At 47.1% G+C, this 20,364-nt stretch overlaps 1 protein-coding gene and 1 long non-coding RNA gene across 3 annotated transcripts in view; one reads left to right on the forward strand and one right to left on the reverse strand.

The window, feature by feature from the left end:
• Positions 1-12,424: 12,424 nt before the first annotated feature.
• Positions 12,425-17,252, reverse strand: LOC121144360. Its single transcript, XR_005881711.1, has 2 exons — positions 13,761-17,252; positions 12,425-12,884 (listed from the first exon to the last, which is right to left on the reverse strand). It is a non-coding gene; the product is annotated as an uncharacterized LOC121144360 (long non-coding RNA).
• A 217-nt stretch (positions 17,253-17,469) lies between these two features.
• Galnt1 (polypeptide N-acetylgalactosaminyltransferase 1) overlaps positions 17,470-20,364 on the forward strand; it is a 72,224-nt gene continuing 69,329 nt past the window's right edge. The window contains exon 1 of one of the 2 annotated variants that reach the window (XM_040757946.1): positions 17,470-17,487. The gene's annotated coding sequence lies outside the window, so the exon portion shown is untranslated. Of the gene's footprint in view, positions 17,488-17,765; positions 17,783-20,364 lie in introns of those variants that run through there. The other variant, XM_040757945.1, reaches the window with a different exon arrangement.

Here is a 20,364-nt window from a genome sequence, read left to right on the forward strand (position 1 = left end):
GGAAAGAAAAGGGAGGCCATACTTGGTGATGAATAATTATTATTTTTTTTTCAAGGCAGGGTTTCTCTGTAGCTTTGCAGCCTGTCCTGGAACTCGCTCTTGTAGACCAGGCTGGTCTCGAACTCACAGAGACCTGCCTGCCTCTGCCTCCTGAGTGCTGGGACTAAAGGCGTGCACCACCATCACCCAGCCAATAATTATTAATTTTAAAAATAATTTAGTAAATGCCTCCTTCATGTGTGTGTGATGTTCTATGCCATATGTATGCCCATGTGTTTGTAGATGTATGTGTCCGTGTGTGTATGTGCGGAGGCCAGAGATCCACGTCGGGGGTCTTCCTCAATTGTTCTTCAGGTTTTATTTTGAGACAGGGTCTCTCTTTGAACTTGTGTTTTCAGAGATTAGTCGGCTAGCAAGTCTTCCAGACGCACCTGTCGCCACGCCGGCCCCGAAACGCTGGAGTTCTTGTTGCACACAGCCATACCCGAATTTTCAGAGGGCACCAGGGAAGAAAATTCGGGTCCTGACGCTTCTTGCCCTTGCAAGTCATGCACTGAGCCCGCTGAGCCAGCTCCCAGAAGGCCGTCACACAAGCTACTGGATTCAGGAAGCAGGAAAAAAATTCTCAAAAGTGTTTTTAAAGAAAAAGAAAAGAAACCTCTTGACACTCCAAAACACCAAAACCAAACTGAAGCTCTTTAAAAACCCATTTGGAGGACTCACAAGCAACAAGAAGGACGGAATTATTAGCATACCTTCCACAGTAGGCTGAGTGTGGTGGTGAGTTGGAGCCATTCCCCAGAGGTCATGGGTAGTGCATTTGCATATTAAGGAAGCCACAAATAATGTCACACGCTCAGCGGCTTTAATAATAAACATTTGTTTTTTCTCAATTCTGGAAGCTGTAAGTCCCAGAACAAGGTTCAGCAGATGTGATTTCTAGCAAGGTCTGTTCCTGGCTTACAGACAGCTACCCTCTTACTTTATCTCCCCATGAGATCAGTAGGGGTGAGAGACAGGGTTGGGGAACTTCCTGATGTCTCATCATTTAACTTTAATTACTACATAAAGGCATTAGTTTCAGTTGCAGTCAAATTGGGGGTGAGGGTTTCAACATATGGATCCTGGGATATAATTCAGTCCATAGCATGCAGCATGATTCCATTTATAGGACATCCTTAAAAACACATTTTGTAAGGCAAATCAGTAGTTACTAGGGGTGAGAGACAGTGGCGGATTTAGATGTCATTATAGCCAGCACCGTGAAGATTTCTGTGGCTATGAGACAGTTGAGTCTTGACATCAGAGGTGTTTGTAGGAGTCCAAACCTGAGAAACAGTGACACACAGAAAAGTACACGCACAAGTCAATAGACATGCCCCCTCTACTAGTATGTGCTAAATAACACCCACAAGTCAATAGACATGCCCCCTCTACTAGTATGTGCTAAATAACACCCACAAGGCAATAGACATGCCTCCTTTACTAGTATGTGCTAAGTAATGTGACCAATAGGGAAAGCTGGCAGAGATTCCAAAAGGACTCCCTGTAATACTGTTGTAACTTGTGTGCGTATAAATGTGTGTGTGGGTGAGCAAGACCGTGCATGCCTTGTTTCCTTCAGACGGGTTCTCTTCACTGACTCTGAGGCTCACAATCTAGTCTAGCCTGGCTCCCAGATCTACCTGTCTCCACCTCCCAGACCGTGGGGTTACCTGAACAGAGGTAATTCATGGCTTTTTCACATGAGTGCTGGGCATTTGGATTTGCTTGCACAAGCCATCTCTCCAGTCCTATAACTGACTTTGAATCTGTAATTATTCCAAAAATGAAAAAAATCAATTTCTGGCTAGGCAATGGAAATTTATTTGGAAGTTGGCGTCTCAACAATGTTGATGACAGTGAGGAAATAGCAGAAGCATATCTTCAGTGTGCCAAGGCAGCTGCTAAGCCAGGATTGTATTCTCCTCGAACTCTTCCGAGAGTCCAGGTGAAATAGAGACATGTCATGGCACACAGCGAGTGACAGTATCATGCCAATGACACCTTCCCACTGCCCACACTGAGGACTGTAGGTAAATAGTGTGAGCTCTCAGGGAGAACGCTTGATATACAAGAAGAAATGGTGAGTCGACAAATCGATAAACAGTCGGTACTTCTTTTTTTATTTTTTTTTGGTTTTTTCAAGGCAGGATTTCTCTGTATTGGAGGCTGTCCTGGAACTCGCTCTGTAGACCAGGCTGGCCTCGAACTCACAGAGATCCACCTGCCTCTGCCTCCTGAGTGCTGGGACTAAAGGCGTGTGCCACCAACACCCGGCTCAGCCAGTACTTCCAAAGACTGTTCATTCTCCACAGAGAATCAGTGAGCAAGCTAGCTTGATGGTGGGTAAAGGCACCCACAGCTTGGAAGGAGAGAAGCAGCTCCCCAGAATTGTCCTCTGGTCTCCACACACGTGTTGTGTATTCCCCTCACACGAACACATGCAATAATAAAACAAAAATTTAAACAGGACATTTATCATAAACAGACACGGAACATATAATCTCTAAACTAGTGAGTGTGAAAAGAAAATGGTGGATGACAAAAAAAGCAGAAAAATTTAGTATCGAGAAAAGGAAAATAATGGCCCTACAATGAGTAATAGAAATATGACCAAATACAATCCCTTTTTCATGTGTGTATGGTGTGTGTGCACATGTATGTGCAAGTTCATAAGTATGTGGACATCTGGAGGTCTGGAGCTCATTCTGGAGTCTTCTCCATTGCGCTCAAGTGTGTGGACTGAGCGAAGTTACTCCCTGGGTCAGGAGCTCTCTGATGCTGGCCCAGCTTGCCCTGGGGATCCTGCCTCTGAATCCTGTGTCCCAGGGTTATGGGCAGCTGCCCCATCTGCCCGGCTTCCAGGGGGTTCCTAGGGATCCCAATTCGGCCTGCATGCTTGTCTAACACTTTACTGGGCCATCTCTCCAGTCCCCCAAATAAAACTCTCAGTAGAGTAAACCCAGTAAAGGGAAAGTTGGTTGTAGAGCTAAGGAGTAAAAACCTATCCAAATACCACTTGCAGGGGACACACCTGAAACACAACGAGGGAAAGTTGAAAATGAAAGCCCTGGAGAACTGTCACACAGAAATGGGCAGGATCACCGTGTTAGCATCAACAGAAAGGACACTGGGTGAAACTATAAAGACTCTAGAATTTATGGATTAAGGAAGCAGTCTCTAAGGGGAGGGGACAAGTGACCTCATCCACTGAGAAATTAAAATCTGAGCAGACGATCATGTTTCTCCAGAGAAAGAACAAGGCTTGAGGACTACACATTCCCCCAGTCCAGAGCCACCACACAGTCCCTGCTCTGTCCAGAGACTAACCGGGATTTTATTTTCTCATGGCTGGGAGCTTTTCTGAGCAATCAGGTATCAGAGACAGTGCTCTGGCATTGCCTTGTGGTTATAAACTCTGTAGTGAGAAACCTAGCGTGTGTGTGTGTGTGTGTGTGTGTGTGTGTGTGTGTGTGTGTGTGTGTATCAGCACGACTGTATGTGATGGGAATGTAGTATACAGTATACACTCACAAACATCTACTGTTAAGAGTTCAACTTCTCTGCTTTAGGGTTTGCTTGAGATCATTTATCTCAGAAAATATATTGAGAAATATCCCTCAGGGAAAATTTTTAATATTCTGTTTTATCTAACTGAGTCAGCAACTGTTAGCTATCCAAGTTACTAACAGATATTCAAAGAAATGCAAACACTGTAAGGTCTTCTGGGCCTGGCACAACCTTCTAAGGGTGGGGTAGCTAGCAACTGTTTGGTTATTGCAGCTATGGCAGCTGGTTCTTTTGCAAGATGAAGCCTTAGCTTCACAACTATGAGATCAAAATCTATTAAAAAAAATTCACAGAGAATTTTCTGGAAGGTCTCTGGGAGTGGCTCTACCTGCTGGGAGAGCAGCCAGGAGAACCGTGTGGTAAACACACATCTCCAAGTGCTTGTAACCCATGCGGGAAAGAAGTGTGCTCCTTTTCCACACTTAACATTCCACAGAGGACGGGGGAGGGGCTCGTGAGGCCACACCCCTCGCTGGGGTTTCTATGGGTTCATGGTTGGTGGGGGAGGGGAGACAATTTCTTCAGTGGTGTAGACACTGGTGAGCTGTGCATGCTCCTGTAAACAAACCTTCACCCCATTCCTGTGAACAATCAGAAACCCCTGGGTACTAAAAAAAAAAGACAAAGAAAAAGAGCAGGGGAGGAGTTGGGGAAGAGAAGGGGAGGAGTTGGGGAACAGAAGGGGAGGAGTTGGGGAACAGAAGGGGGAGGAGTTGGGGAACAGAAGGGGAGGAGTTGGGGAACAGAAGGGGGAGGAGTTGGGGAAGAGAAGGGGAGGAGTTGGGGAACAGAAGGGGAGGAGTTGGGGAACAGAAGGGGGAGGAGTTGGGGAACAGAAGGGGAGGAGTTGGGGAACAGAAGGGGAGGAGTTGGGGAACAGAAGGGGGAGGAGTTGGGGAACAGAAGGGGAGGAGTTGGGGAACAGAAGGGGGAGGAGTTGGGGAACAGAAGGGGAGGAGTTGGGGAACAGAAAGGGGAGGAGTTGGGGAACAGAAGGGGAGGAGTTGGGGATCAGAAGGCTGGAGAGACGGCTCAGTGGTTAGGAGCACTGCCTGCTCTTCCAGAGGACCCGGGTTCAATTCCCAGCACCCACATGGCGGCTCAGAGCTGTCTGTAGCTCCTGTTCCAGGGGATCTGATTCCGGCATACAGTCATACTTGCAGGCAAAACAACAATAAATATATTTGTATGTCGTTATAAAATTTCATCATTCTGTGCTAAAGAGGAAACCACTTCCTGGGAACAGAAACAACTCGTTGCAGACAGATGAAAATGGCATCAGTGCCTGGACCTTCCAGCGTTTATGCAGAAATGCAATGGAACCATGCCTTGAAAGGGCTAACGGAGCGTTGCGCTTGGGACACAGCGTCCTGTGTCCAGCCAAGCTACCAGTCTGCGAGTCAGAGAGAATGAGTTCAATATTTAGTTAACAACCCTGTGAGCACATGCTCTAGGAAAATGGAAATTAAAGAAGATGAGGACTGAGAGTCTAAGAAATAATTGTTACAACTCAGAACAGCAGCAAGAAGAGCCCTGCAGGCTATTGCTGGGCAGCAGAAATGAAGCAATTTGTTCAAATTAAACAAGCAGTGAGAAGGCTTCCAGATGCGTGGATGTGACAAGAAAACTCGACCTGTCTCAGCAAACACGGGAGTGAGGGAGCCCACAGCCGTGCATGGAAACTAGAAAACTCGACCTGTCTCAGCAAACACGGGAGTGAGGGAGCCCACAGCCGTGCATGGAAACTAGAAAACTCCACCTACCTCAGCAAACACGGGAGTGAGGGAGCCCACAGCCGTGCATGGAAACTAGAAAACTCGACCTGTCTCAGCAAACACGGGAGTGAGGGAGCCCACAGCCGTGCATGGAAACTAGAAAACTCGACCTGTCTCAGCAAACACGGGAGTGAGGGAGCCCACAGCCGTGCATGGAAACTCACACCTGGAATCCTGGCACTTGGGAGGATTTGCGACTAGCCTCGGATACATAATGAGACCTTGTCTCAAAAAAAAAAAAAAAAAAAAAGAGGAGAAAAAAGTAACAGCAAGATAAACCGCTATTGACTTCCGAGAGGATGAAAATGATTTTTCGTTAAGAAAAACAAGAAACTCCCTTAAAATTAAAACTCTAAAACAAAAAATACAGCTTACATAAAAAAATTAAATGTGGCACGATCCTAAATCACATGGGATATGATAAGCTATTTGAGCCTAGATTTGGAAGACTTACTCTGTTTTGTTTTTTTTTGTTGTTTGTTTGTTTGGTTCAGTTTTGTTGTTGTTGTTGCTTTGAGACAGGGCTTCTCTATGTAACAGCCCTGGCTGTCTTGAAACTCTATGAGGGGGCACAGAAAACAAAACAAAACAAAAAAAAATAACCTGCCCACCTGACTGCTGTGTTATTGGGGGTGTGATGGCCATTGCTGCTTGCCAACTTGGCCATATCCAGAATTAACTAAAACCCAAGCATTGAAGTCTGAGGAGTCGTGGAGACAGGGTGGCCCATTTTGGTCTGAGGTAGAGGTAAGAGCTATAGGCTGGCTGCTTTTTTTTTTTTTTCTCTGATCTTCAGCTTTAACCCCAATATCTGTCTCTGGGTTTTTATTATTCGTGCTACACCCAAGGGGTTGGGCACACCAGTGAAAGACTTTTTTCCTAATGAAATCATTTGAAGTGGGAAGACCCACTTTGAATCTGGATCTTCTGAGGCGGGAAGATCACCGCTAATCTGGGCCACACCTTCTGCTGGCAGCCTCGGTGAAGGACACGGAAGGAGGAAGGTCTCTTTCTTTGCCTGCTTGCTCTTGCTGGCATTAGTGCCTACTTCTTCAGGATTCTGGCATGTACTAAAGGCCAGCTGAGACACCCAGCCTGTGGACCGAACAACTACTAGATTATTGGACAGTGCATTGGTAGACAGCCATTGCTGGACTAGCTGGACCACAGCCTTCAAGTCATTATAAAAATCCATACATATATATATACACATAAATATATGTGTGTGTATATATATACATACATATATGAATATATATTCATTCTATGAGTTCTGTCCCTTTAGAGAACCTTGTCTAATACATTATTTTGGTACCTGGAGTAGAGTATTGCTGTGTCCAAAACAACCATGTTGTTTTATGGAGGATTGCCTAAGGACTTTGGAACTTGGGCTGGAAAAGACATTGAATACTGAAAATGTGGTAAGCTTTTCTGTGGGGGAAAGGCAGTAATCAGGAATCCTCCGTGGCCTCTGCATCAGCTCCTGCCTTCAGGTTCCTGCTCTGTTTGAGTTCCGGTCCTGACTTCCTTTGATGACGAAGAGTGGTAAGGGAGTATAGGCCACATGAGCCCTTTCCTCCCCAAGGGAATGGTATTTCAGCACAGCAGTAGTAACCCTAGCTAAGACAAATTGGTTCTGAGGATGTAGAATGGGGAGGGGTAGACTTAGAGCTTGGCGGAGTTCTCACATCCGTCCCCTGACCTGTGGAGCGAGGGCTGTTACGGTTGGGAAGGCTAAAGTCCCGGTGGCCGCGTCAGAGGTGCTGCAGACTGCAATAGTGTTTAGGGAATACAGACCAGAGGATAACAAACCGCTCTGGGTACATCCTGGAGAGGCAAAGGCCTGGGACACTTGTTCCCAGAATGCCCCTGGCTTCTGCCGCGCTTCCTTCTGTTCGCTGCTACCGCGCTCCTGCTGCATTTGGCTTGGTGTGAGTACTCTGGGGAGGGGTCCCACTGTATCTAGTATAGTGCGATTGCTTCTCTTCACCGAGAAATTCACTTGCAGATCATAATGAAGACGATTTCTATAACAGCACTGAGGATTAGTTATATCTTTGATTTAATTGGACTTTCTGAGTTAGCCTAAAAGATACAGGTGGTTAGGACAGTTAGTAAAGATGATTAGGGACACGATTTAAGTTATTCTGCCAATTGCTCCAATAAAAGATACAAAAAAAAGAGACAAATATGTTCTAGAAGTTACCTTCTCCTTTTGAGATATGAAATTTGCAGAGGACGGAAAATAAGAACAAGGAAAGTTTCACGCATTACAGGCCCATGAATTCTGCCTGGGGAAAAACAAGTTGATGATCAAAGAAAGCAATTATGTCCCTACACCCAAGGTTAGGCCCGAGTTCCTTGGTCATGTAACTTACAGAATTAATCACAGGCTCTGGTATGTGCCTTGAAAAAACAAAGTTGTAAAAAGAAATTAAATGACTCTATTGTGTGTAAAGAAAAATAGATGGTTAGCTGGCCACTCGTTTAGAGTTTCTCTAGAGTAGGATTAAGACTAGAAATCTACACTGAAACCACAAACAGTTGCCTGTCAGTACAAACGAACCAGCTGAAATACACTGAGCTTGCTTAAAACTTTGTTAATCAGCAATAAAAGAATCATTGCTTTGGGATGAAAATGTATGGTGAGAAAATTAATACTAAGAAAGATGTTAAACTACTTGTGGGCTTCTAAGGAAAACATACAACTTATGAACTCAATATGATTTCTTCTTATGTAGATATTAATTTGTTTTTGGAAAATATGTAACTTGTAGTTTTGAGGTAATTTTTTTCTCAAATAGAAATCTTTATCTTAGGAGCTACAAAAGGAATAAGGGAAAAAATGTAAGACAACAGAGAGAACACCCAACAGAGAGAAAAAATAAAATGAAGAATTAAGCTTTGATCCTCAGAAAAAAGTCTCCTGTGTGTGTGTGTGTGTGTGTGTGTGTGTGTGTGTGTGCATTTCAGCCAATGCCACACACCCTTTCCAGTTTCTCTGAGCTGACGAAAGCTGGTCCTCTAGGAGCATACATGAAGCCTTTATAGTTTCGTCTGCTGAGGAAAACAGTGATTCAAACCAATATTCCATCCCTGGAGGAATTGCACCATCAGGGACTTGAAAGATGCATGGGTGGTGGTTCCCACGTCTCCCTTCAGCTCTCCTATCCGGCTAGTGCAGATGACAGATGGCTCATGGAGAAGGACAGTTGACTACCAAAAACTCAGTCAAGCAGGGACTCCAGCTACGGCTGTGTACCAGATGCGGTGTCCTTACTTGAGTAGATTAACACATCTCCAGGACCAACAGAAGCAATTTGCTTTCAGTTGGCAAGGCCAGCAGTATACCTTTACAGATAACTCAAGTATATATTAACTCTCCATCCCCCGGGGGCCTGGCTCAGGAGCAGGCTCTTCAACAGGTCCAGGCTGCTGTGCAGGCTGCTGTACCACATGGACCATGTGACCCGGCAGGCCCTATGGTACTTGAGGTGTCAGGGGCAGACGGCGATGCTGTTTGGACCTTTGGCAAGCTCCTACGAGCGGACCACACGAGAGACCTTTGGGATTTTGGAGCACGGCTCTGCCATCATCTTCGGACAACAACTCTTCTCCCTTTGACAGACAGCTCTTGGCTTGCTATGGGGCCTTTTCATGATATGTGAGTTAGAAGAAAGGGAAAACGCAAACTGATGTGAGCTTCTGGTCCTTTGTCTTTATAAACTCGAGATACGACTGCTCCTCGGTATGGGAGGTTTCACTGTAGAAGAGGGAGGGAGGATAGTCAGAGGCATTTGGAAGAGCAGGCAGATAAGGAAGTAGACTGAGCATGGCCAGTGGGCTGGACATGGCTGGGCCTATCAGCAAGAGAGGGGAGACTGGCCGGGACTAGAGAACCGTGAGAATAGCAGGATCAGGAGCCGGAGCGTGGTAAGAATAGCGGTGTTAAAAGAAGGGTGAGTAGCTGCGGGGAGGAAAGGGCCAGGAGACTGGTGTGGGCTTTGAAATTGTGAGTAGAGGCAGAGGGAGCCTGAAGGCAATCATGGACCTTGATATGCTGATGGGCACCCAGGTATACATTAATTGGAGAGCCATATGTCCCTTTTGCAGGAGGTAAGGGAACCAAATCCTTTTGGTAGCCAGACTCGCTTCACAAGTCCCTGAGGAATGCTGGCTTTTATTTAACTGCCAGAAATCCTCCTACAGTCCACTCTGGGCTCATGTGCGGATATTTGAACTGCCTTTTGGAATTTGGAGAACTGGAGTTTCCTTTGGTCTTGACATTGTCTCTACCCCCTAGTACTAGGATTACAGGTGTAATCCAGTAATATCCAGGTATAATCATTGCATATGTTTTTTTGCGATATTGGGGATTTAAATTCACAGCTTCTGTGCCTGCTGGCCACTCTACGAACTGAGGTATATCCCCGGCCCATATAGCATCACGTGTGTGTGTGTGTGTGTGTGTGTGTGTGTGTGTGTGTGTGTAAGAGAGAGGGGGGGGTCTATGTAGCCCTGGATGGCCTGTACCTCATCATGTAGAGCAGGTTGGCCTCAAATTCATGGAAACCCACCTGCCTCTGCCTCCCAAGTGCTGAGATTAAAAGTGTGTGTCATCAACAGTCCATGTTGGGCTCAAACTCAAGAGATCCACCTGCCTCTACCTCCTGAGGGCTCGGATTAAAGGCACATGCCACTATCACCTGGGTTGAGCCTCACTTTAATGATGAAAACCTGAGATACTATTGAAATTATGAATGATTTCAGGTTGTCAACTAAGCCTGCATAAGAAATACGAACAACTCCCACAGTTTGAGGCAGCAGATCAAGGAAGCTGCGAGTGAGTTTAATCCCTTGCCTTTGCTAAGCGGGCTTCGAGAGGCGCTGGTGCACTGTAGAGGTGGTCATTGCTCCTGAGGCCCACCGTTCGTTGCTCCCTTTCTGAGCAACCCAAGGGATCACGTCTAAGGTTTTCGTCATGTGGATTTTGCTGTGCCTCCTAGGATGGCATTCACAGTGTCATCCCTGCCTCCTGACTTTAGATTTGACCATGCAAATTATGTTGAACAATAGACTATGGAGGGGAGGGGACCATGGCTAGACCTGAACAGAAGCTTTAAAAAATGTCCCATGTTCACTTCTCTGGGAGTGTGGCTCTGTCATGGGAACATTGTGCTCTGAGCAATGACCACTCCTTTAGCCTAGGTCCCGCAGAAAGGCACACAGCTGTGCCCATCTGAGTCAAGAATTTTAAAATTCTGTTTTCCACATGTCAACATTCTTATTAATACAGCTTAATTTGAAAATGTCTGACCACAGGCATGCTCATTATTTCCCTTTGGAATTGTTGAAGTCAGAGGGGAAAAATTAAATTTATTTTGAATACAGACCATTGAAAAGTATTCACTTCATGTGGTCTTGAGTGTTTATATCCAAAGCCCTTCTTCTCTTTGAATGAAGTTCTAAGATCCGTTCAAGATTCCTTTTAGCCGGGCGGTGGTGGCACATGCCTTTAGTCCCAGCACTCAGGAGGCAGAGGCAGGTGTGAGTTTGAGACCAGCTTGATCTACAAGAGCTAGTTCCAGGACAGCCTCCAAAGCCACAGAGAAACCCTGTCTTGAAAAACAAAAATAAACAAAACAAAAAGATTCCTTTTAACAAGGAAAATGCTAGTGGGACGTTGGTGAAGCATGCCTTTAAACCCAGCACTCGGGAGGCAGAGGCAGGCAGGTCTCTGTGAGTTCAAGGTCAGCCTGGTCTACAGAGCAATTTCCAGGACAGCCTCCAAAACAATACAGAGAAACCCTGTCTTGAAAAACAAAACAAACAAACAAACAACAAAAAACAAAAACGAGGAAAAGGCTAAACCCTACAAAGCCAGCCATCTATCTTCTTTAACAATGAGCTTACAAAACATATCAGAGGGAGGGCCAGGCACTCTAGGTATGACATGAAAGCGTAGTCACTGAAAGGAGAACGGGAAACACAACCACAAACCTTCCTGAAAATTCTAACTAGTTCTTGACTCCATCTATGCTCCTGTGTCTATGAATAGTTTGGGATGAAACTTAGAAAATTGTGTTTCCCAAATAGCCAGTGTGTAGACCTTTCTCTTTGTCTCCATCTCCTCCTTCAATGTGTTGAAGAGACATTGCTACTCTTCCACATTTTGGGTTAGGTGGGTGTTTCAAGCTGACTGGACTCTCTGGGTAAATGGTTCCCGTGCCAGGCCCTCTGTTAAATCCCAATACAGGATGGAGGGAGAGAAAAATCTGCCTGTTGTACTCACTTCAAGGTCCTTGATGCTTTTTTGTATGATTTTCCTTCTATCTTGATTGCTACTCTTTATAAGAAATCACATCGATGACTTATCTAACTTTATACCACTCATTTATTTTGTATGTATGTATGTATGTAGCATGTTGTGTCTGTGGAGGTCGGAGGACAAATTGCAGGAGTTGATTCTTTCTGTATGTGTGTGTGTATGTATGTATGTATATAGCATGTTGTGTCTGTGGAGGTCGGAGAACAAATTGCAGGAGTTGATTCTTTCTGTATGTGTGTATGTATGTATGTATGTATGTATGTACATAGCATGTTGTGTCTGTGGCGGTCAGAGGACAACTTGCAGGAGTTGATTTTCTTTCTGCCACATGGATCCCCAGGACTGGACTCACGTCAGTTTTGGTGGTGAGACCTTTGTCCCCTGAGTGATGTCACCCGATGTTTCAGGTTATAGGGTTCATTTTTGCCAGTGACCCTTTTCACTGGTCATGTATCCAGACAAAACAAGCTAGCCTTGTCGATACCAGCTCTGATTCCCCTGTGGAGTCTGTGACTTTTTATTCCCACTAACTGAGCCAATTTCCCCATTGCCTCATCCCTGGGTCAGCAGTGTCTAGTCAAATACCTTCCCTTCCTTCGAGAAGGATGGATGGGGCAGATTTCCTATGACGTGTGTGTGTGTGTGTGTGTGTGTGTGTGTGTGTGTGTGTGTAAGAATATTGCAGAAAACAAGAGCAGTGCACAGCTTATATTACTCAAATAAATTTAATTATTTTCTATATATAATAGCCCAAAGCCCTGGATATTACATATAAAATAAACAGAAGACTCAGAAAGGGAGAGAGGGGAAGGCAATTGACTAGGGTCTTGGGACTTGAAGAAAAACCAATGGTCTGAAAGTTTCTTCTTGCCTCATACATATATCCTGGATCAGTACAGGAGGAGGCAGGGTTCTTTTAAAAAGGAAGAAATGCTTTCTTCAGTCAGAGGGCCAGAAAAAGGGCACTGTAGCTACACAGAGAATTTTTTTTTTGTTTTATGAGACAGGGTTTCTCTGTATTGTTTTTTGGAGGCTGTCGGTCCAGCCCGGCCTAGAACTCACAGAGATCTGCCTGCCTCTGCCTCCTGAGTGCTGGAATTAAAGGCGTGTGCCACCACCGCCTGGCCAGAGAATTCTTTTGGACAATAACTGCTTATTCCAGCCAAACACTGCAAGAAAAACAAAACAAGTGACTTTGCTTCCACCCATCAGCAGAGCTGAACTGAGAGACCAGATCCCTACACCTTCACCAGGTCCCTCCTGTTGGGGCAGTGTCAGAAACGACTAACCGGGGAGCCAGGATTTTACAACCTGGGTAAGAACAGAGTGGATGGCACAAAAACATGATCCAACCATTTACAAGGGCATCGTTCTGAATAATAAAAAAAGATCATCTCCAAAGGTTCCATACTGTCTGCTTTCATTTATGCACATTCTTGGAATGACAAAATTATAGAGTTGGAGTGTTTCCCAGGGTTTGGAGATAGTGGAAGGGAGTGACAATAAAAAGCTTTCTCAAGGGAGATCTTGTGGTGACTGACTAGTTCTGTGTCTTATTCGGGGAGCAGTCACGGGAATCCATATGCAGTTGCGTGCTCGCACACAGACACACACACAACCCTCATCAGCCTGCTGGTTCTGCTATTACACAAGTTATACCAGATGTAATGGAGCTAGGCAAGGACAGAGCACAATCACAATTCTCAGCTTACAGGAGTTTAGGGTTACCAGGCCTTTGACTGTCAAACGCAAAAACAGTGAATTAAGAAAACAACATTAAACAATAGTGCATGAAAGTTTTGTTCAGTGTAAATACTTGGGTCATTTGGCTTTTGGGGCTAGTCTGATTATTTCTCCTTCAGTGTATCTTAAACCCTTGTTTTTCATATTGGGTCTTGATAACTCACTAGGCTGGCCTTGAATTTGCCACCCTCCTGCTTCAGCCTGCATAGCTGGGTTTCAAGGCATGCAGCAACACGACCAGCTTCTAGTCCCCATCATTCGTCATTCCCATTCCTCCCCACCTGTGGGCGCTTGATACTCACTTCTGTATAACCAACGTCTTCTCCCTTTCCTCTCATCACTCGCTTAATTGCTCTTGGGCAGCATCCGCGTAACTTTTCCAGTTTTCTGATAAACACTGCTAAAGGTACTTGAAGGGAAGGTGAGTTTATTGAGAGGGATGGGTTGATTCTGGTCCACAGTTTGATAGCACAGTCTGCCGTGGCGGAGAAGGCATGGGTGCAGGAGGGTAGGCAGCTGGTCACACTGCATCCACAATCGGAAGCAGAGACAAACACTGATGTTCCATTCCTGTTTATTCAGTCGGGGACCTCAGCCCACAATCAAGGTGGACCTTCTCAACTCAGTCAATCCTCCCTGGAGACACTCCTACAGACACACCCAGATGGGTTATCTGTCTTTTAGGTGATTTTGAATCCTGTCAAGATTAATCACCCCACTCCCACATCTCTTCCTTAAACAGACACGTTACGGGAACCATTTTCTTGCTTTTTAGATAGTTGGGGACAAATGACTAGGTCTTATTTACAATGGAGGAAATCATAAAAATTCATTTAAAAATCCATCAAATAGAAACAAAAGACTTGGTCTACTTGATCTGTATTATCCAGTCCAAAGGCTGCTCCAGAGGCTCATACTGGTGTGATGAGGGGAATCTGAGTTCTAGGCAGTGTGAATGAGAAGTAATAGCAGAGAAAACACCAGAAAATACATGTGGATTATTCCTTACCTTGATTCCCTCGTCTGCTATTTCAAATAACCTGCTCTGTGCCCTTCCAGCTACTCCTTGGCAAATCCTGACACTAGTTCCTTCCTGCTCTTAAACTTGCCCCCTTGCTACCCTGCTCGATGGATAAAGTCAAGACACATTTCTTTTTTTTCTTTTTTTTTTGGTTTTTTCGAGACAGGGTTTCTCTGTGGCTTTGGAGGCTGTCCTGGAACTAGCTCTTGTAGACCAGGCTGGCCTCGAACTCACAGAGATCCGCCTGCCTCTGCCTCCCAAGTGCTGGGATTAAAGGCGTGCGCCACCAACGCCCGGCCTCAAGGCACATTTCTGAATGACCAGTAGGTAGACACTGAGGTGACAAGGGGGTAAATGTACTTGGTTAGGCAACCTGTGGAGCAAAGTGCATTTTATTACATCATACCATGCAAACAGTACAATTTCTACTTGGTTTTAGGCACTATTTTAATTGCAAATTAGTTCCTAAATATACAAAAGGTATTGTTATTTTAGGCTTCTTAGTGGAACACAAGAAATTTTTAAAACTTGTTTTATCGAGGCAATCTGACATAAATCCACTTGCCTCAAATGAACATTCAGTTATTTTTTGGTTCATTTTTCTACAGCATTATTCTGTTTAAGAAAATTTCTAACTTCATGGTCAGTCTTCATATTCCTACCTCCCCCCTTCCTTAAGCAACCGCCAATCACTATTGTTTTTTCTAGATGTTTTAAGTTGAATCATGTGTATGTGCTCGTTTGCATTAAGTCCCTTCTACTTAGCTTATTACCCTTATTTTGACACAGGGTCTCTCCTTTGGCCCATGTTGATCTCACACTAGCTAAATAACCAGGTTGGTCTAAACTCTTGCTCCGTCTGCCCTGTACATCCTAGTTCTGGTATTACAGGAATGAACCACTAATTACGCCCAGTTTTGGTTTACTGTTTTTGAAGCATCTAAGTGTAGGATTTTTTTTCTTTTTACAAGCACTTTGCTCCTTTGCATATACATTTTGTTGGTCCTTCCAGACATTCTTAGACATCTGGGCTGTTCTCTCTTGGCCATTATAAAAAAAAATACTCTTCAATTCTTCTGCGGGGAATATCTGTGTTAACTTTGAGAACCCAGGGAGCTTTTCCCAGGTGGCCACACTGTTTTATAGTTCCGTAACACATGAAGGTTGTAATCTGTTACCTCCTCACCAACAAACCATTCTTGTCTGGGTTTGTACTTTTTTAATTGCAGCCATCATAGTGGGTGTGAATCGCTTTCCTATTGTGGTTTTAATTTGCATTTCCTTAAGTGACTAATGATGCTGAACATTACTTGTAATCATCTTAATATTTCCTTTGATAAAATGTGTATTCTTTCACCCGCTTGTAACTGGGATATTAGCCTTCTTTACTGAGTTCGATGAGTTCTCTAACAATCTGAATACGAATTCTATATAAGACACATGGCTTGCAAATATTTTCTTCCAAGCTAAGTATATCTTTCTCTCTCTTTTTTGATATATTTTCTTTTAAAGACCACGTTTTATTCGAGATATACCCTCCCCCCCCCGTGGACCATTAACAAGCTAATGACTGAGCTGGTTTCAAAAATACTACATACATTAGTACTTTTTTAAAAAATGGCACCTTTTAGGCCATGCAGTGCGATGCCCCAGTCCATAATCCCAGTACTTCGGAGGTGGATTTGCTTTCCAACATAGCACTTGGCATATGTAGACAAGCAAAAGAAGATAGTATAACTGTAGAGATAATTTTTAGTGTTATTTTTGGACGAGCCGGAACCCTAACTGAAGGCTCAGCACAAGGTTTCACTCTTCATCTGTTGGTATTACAGATTTAAAAGACGAAAACGGGGCCGACAGCGACTCTGAGAGATTTTATCGCGCGGCTGCTTCTGCTCGTGGTTGGCAAGCGGCAGGATGCAGGCTTCTCAATGAGCTCTTGAGAAAACTGCAAAGGCGGGTAGTTGGTTGGTCGCACCTGGGTGATGACTGAGGCCCGGGGTTCGGTCTTGCACAGCGCAGGGGGGTCAGGCTTGGTTCTGAAATGAGCAGTGAGGTCTGCTTCACCAGGGAAACGGATGGATGGAAGGCAGCAGCAAGCATCCCCCTAGTCTGCAGGGAAAGGGGGGGGCGGTATTTTTTTTTCTGGTCCCCCGAGGTCCGGCGGCCTCTTCCGGCAGTGCGAGCCGGTGGCCTCCCCTCACCGCCCACCCTCGGTCGTGCATGCAGTCGCCGGCGCGGGGCTCGCCCGAACCACTCATCCCGCCACAGGTGGCTCCGCATCAGGCGTGGCCTTCTGCAGAGCCCGGGGCCTGAACGCGGCCACGGCGCCTTCGATCTCTGCCGCCCGCGACCGGCCGGCTCCCCGAGGCTCTACTTGCCGCCGCCGCCGTCTTTGTCCGGACACAGGTGGGCAACTACTCCCGCCCGAGGCCCCTTGCCGCGACACCCCGACCCCGCGCCTCGGGGCGGGCTAGGAAGCGCCGACCCGCCGGAACCAACCGCGGCCGGGGCCGGGGACGCAGCCGGCGGGCGGCCGAGGGGCGCCTGCCGCGGGGGGAGGGGTCGAGCATCCGGTGAGCGCGGCCCCCGCCTCCCCCGCGCAGCCGCACGGGCCTGCGAGGACTGCGCCCCGGCGGGCGGGCGGACGGACGGCCTTGGCGCGCGCGGCCCGCGCTGACGGAGACGCCGGGCGAGCGCCGGCCCTCGCGGCTGCATGAGGCTCGGCGGGAACTAGCGCGCCGAGCCCGAGCCCGAGCCCGCGAGGCCGGGCGCCGAGGCTGGGGTGGGAGGGTGGGGGGCGGGCACGGCGGAGGCGGAGGCGGAGCTCGTGCCGGGCCCGCCCGCCCGCCCGCGGGGGGCGCCGGCGGCAGAGGCCGAGGAGGCGGCGCGGCGGACGGCGGCCCGAGAGGAGCGCCCGCGCTGCGGCCCGCGGGAGCGCGCCGCCACCGCCCGCGCCGGCCTGAGGAGCGCCCGCCGCCGCCGCCGCCGCCGCCGCGCGGGCCGAGGTGAGTGAGGCAGCGGGCGGGCGGGCGAGTGCGCGGCGGGCCGGCCGGCCGGGGGCGCGGGAGCCGGGCGAGGCGGAGGCCCCAGCGCGTCCTCGGCCCTTTGTGGTCGCGCGGCCGGGACGCGGGGTCCGGCTGCGGCGGCGGCGGCGGGGACTCCCGGGCCGCCCGGCGCGCGGCGTCTCCCTCTGCCGGGCGGCGCACGGCTGCGAGTTGGCGTCCTAGTTTGACATTGAGTTAGAAACCGTTTTTTTTTTTTTTTCCCTTCAGAAGACGGAAGTTTGTTTTATTGACAGAGGTAGGGCTCAACATGGCTCCTGGCTCCGGCCGTGTGGGGCTTGGCGGCGGCGGCGGCACCGGCACCGGCACCGGGCGCACCCCTGCGGGTCCCGAGCGACGCGGGAGGGCGCCCAGGCCGGGCGGGCGGGACCCGGGTCTGCGCCTGGCCGGGAAGTAGCGGGCTCCGGGCAGTGGGAATGAATGGGGACGGAGGCCACTCACCCGCAGCACGATGCCGGGAGAGAGTGTGCAGGAATCGGGATGACTTGCATCGTCACCGCCTCCTGCCTCCTCAGCCCTGCCGAGAGGACCCCCGCCGACCCTCACCCCGCCCCCCCCACCGAATTGATGACCTTGGCCTTATTTCAGAGCCGCTGGGAACCCAACTCTTGGCATGTCTGGCCCGTGCGGGGCGGAAGGCAGTGTAGTCTTGGTGATCTTGAGTTGTTTCTGGAGGACAGATAGAGTGCCACCCAAACCCCACTTCGTGTTTCATGGGAAGTGGCATGTTTCCTAATGATCCTCCAGAAAGTAGGAGATCTTGCCCTCGTTTTTCATTGATGAAGACGAGGGCCCCAAGAAGTTAAAAGTTTTCAGGTCACACGCCAAGCTGCAGAGTTGAGAGTCAGACCTAGGCTTGAGGCTCTCTCCTTAGCATCTGTGTCTGGACTGGGACCAGGATCGTCCTTGGTGGTAACCATTGACCACATGTGGTTACTTAAATTTAAAAAGTTCAGCTCCTCACTCAGTGGCCACATTTCACGGATTAAAAAGCCAAGTGTGCTACCATTGAATAGTGCTAGTGTTGACCGTGTTTATCTGGTAAATATTTATTGAGGGCGGTGCGTTAAGTGTTAAGTCTTGGGAATACTGTGGTGAATAAAAAACCGAAGTGAACTCGCCTTTATGAAGCTTTCATTTTACAAGGTAGTTTGAAGATCTCCCATGGTACCTCAGAGCCCTGATACTTCTTTCAAATGTGGCTTATGGACTAGAAATATCTTCATTACCTGGGAAGTCTGAAAGAACTATTTCTGACACCCATCCATGTCTTCGTATCTGCCTTAACAGGAGTCCAGGTTGAGTGTGCTTTGAAAACCCGAGACACCATTACTCAAAAGTCAGTGATACCTGGTTGTAGAGAATGTTTCTTGTTTTGTGTGGTACCTGTTTCATTTTATTGTTCCTTTTAAAATGTGCATCCCTTGGAATTGGAGTTACAGCCCTCGTGAGCTGCCATGTGGGTGCCGGAATGGACCCTGGTTGTCTGGAAGGGCAGTCAACGCTCCTCAGCGGAGTCCTCGCTCGAGCTCCGTTTGTTTTAAGCAGCAGACTGTACAGCTTGTGGGAGTGCTCGTCATTTGTGCAGGCATTTAAGTGACTTCCTCAATGGAGTCTATAAACTTAATGAAAGCCCAGATTGTCATAACTTTCGTACATATCCATGTGTTCCTGTAGTCTTAACTGTCCTTGATAAGTAGTAGACACCCAATAGTTGTGTGCCGAGTAAATGAACGAGCTCTTGGATGGGTAAGACTTGTCACTCGAGCACTGAGAGGACCTGGTGAGATCAGATGAAAGTTTTTGTAGTTTTTCTTCTGGGAATCCTAGCTCCTTGGATGGAGTTTTGCTCCATGCATGATTTGCCAACCTTTCCTCTGTTTTTGTGTTGAGACAGGGTCTATAGCTCTGCCTTAAGCTGGCCTCTGCTCACAGACATCTTCCAGCCTCACCTTTCCAAAGGAAGGGATTATAAACATGAGCCAACCCTGTGTGTGTGTGTGTGTGTGTGTGTGTGTGTGTGTGTGTGTGTGTGTGTGTGTGTGTGTGTGTGTGTGTGTGTGTGTGTGTGTGTGTGTGTGTGTGTGTGTGTGTGTGTGGTTTGCTACAAGGTCTCACTATGCAGCCCCCTCGTTGATACAATGTATCTCATTGACCTCCAACTTGGTAATACACTTAGTTTAGCCCACCAAGTGGTTTTATGCCGCCTGTAGGTCTGCCCATCTCTTTAGTATATGAAGTTACATTAATAAATTCAGTTTATCACATGTTAGTGACTGTTGTGTTTTATTTGCATTCATGTGAACGGTGTTTTGTTTCTGTGTGTCTGTGCCCCAGCACAGTAGACACCAGAAGAGTTGGTAGGTCCCTGGACTGCCGTTACCATTTGGTGATAGAAATTGAGCCCGAGTACTCCAGAGAGAACTGCTGAGCCATCTCTAGCCCTCATAAGGAGATTTTTTAAAAGATAAATTTGAATTAACTTTAATTTTCCATTAATATCTCCCCTTGCTCCAGAATCTAATCTAAGATACTGCATTATATTTAAGCAGCATGTCTCCTAGTCTTTGGTATATGACATTTTTCTGAAGCCTGCCTTATTTTTTCGTAAGTTTGACCTGGGGGAGTGCTGGCTTTTTTTTCCTTCCTTCCTTCCTTCCTTCCTTCCTTCCTTCCTTCCTTCCTTCCTTCCTTTCTCTCTTTCTTTCTTTCTTTCTTTCTTTCTTTCTTTCTTTCTTTCTTTTTTCTGTTTTGTTTTCTTGAGACAGTTTGTTGCTTGGGCAGTTTCTGTCTCTTGGACTCAAGTATTCCTCTTGTCTC

This window comes from Mesocricetus auratus, unplaced genomic scaffold (genome assembly GCF_017639785.1).
Source record: "Mesocricetus auratus isolate SY011 unplaced genomic scaffold, BCM_Maur_2.0 Super-Scaffold_100015, whole genome shotgun sequence".
Lineage (NCBI taxonomy): Eukaryota > Metazoa > Chordata > Mammalia > Rodentia > Cricetidae > Mesocricetus > Mesocricetus auratus.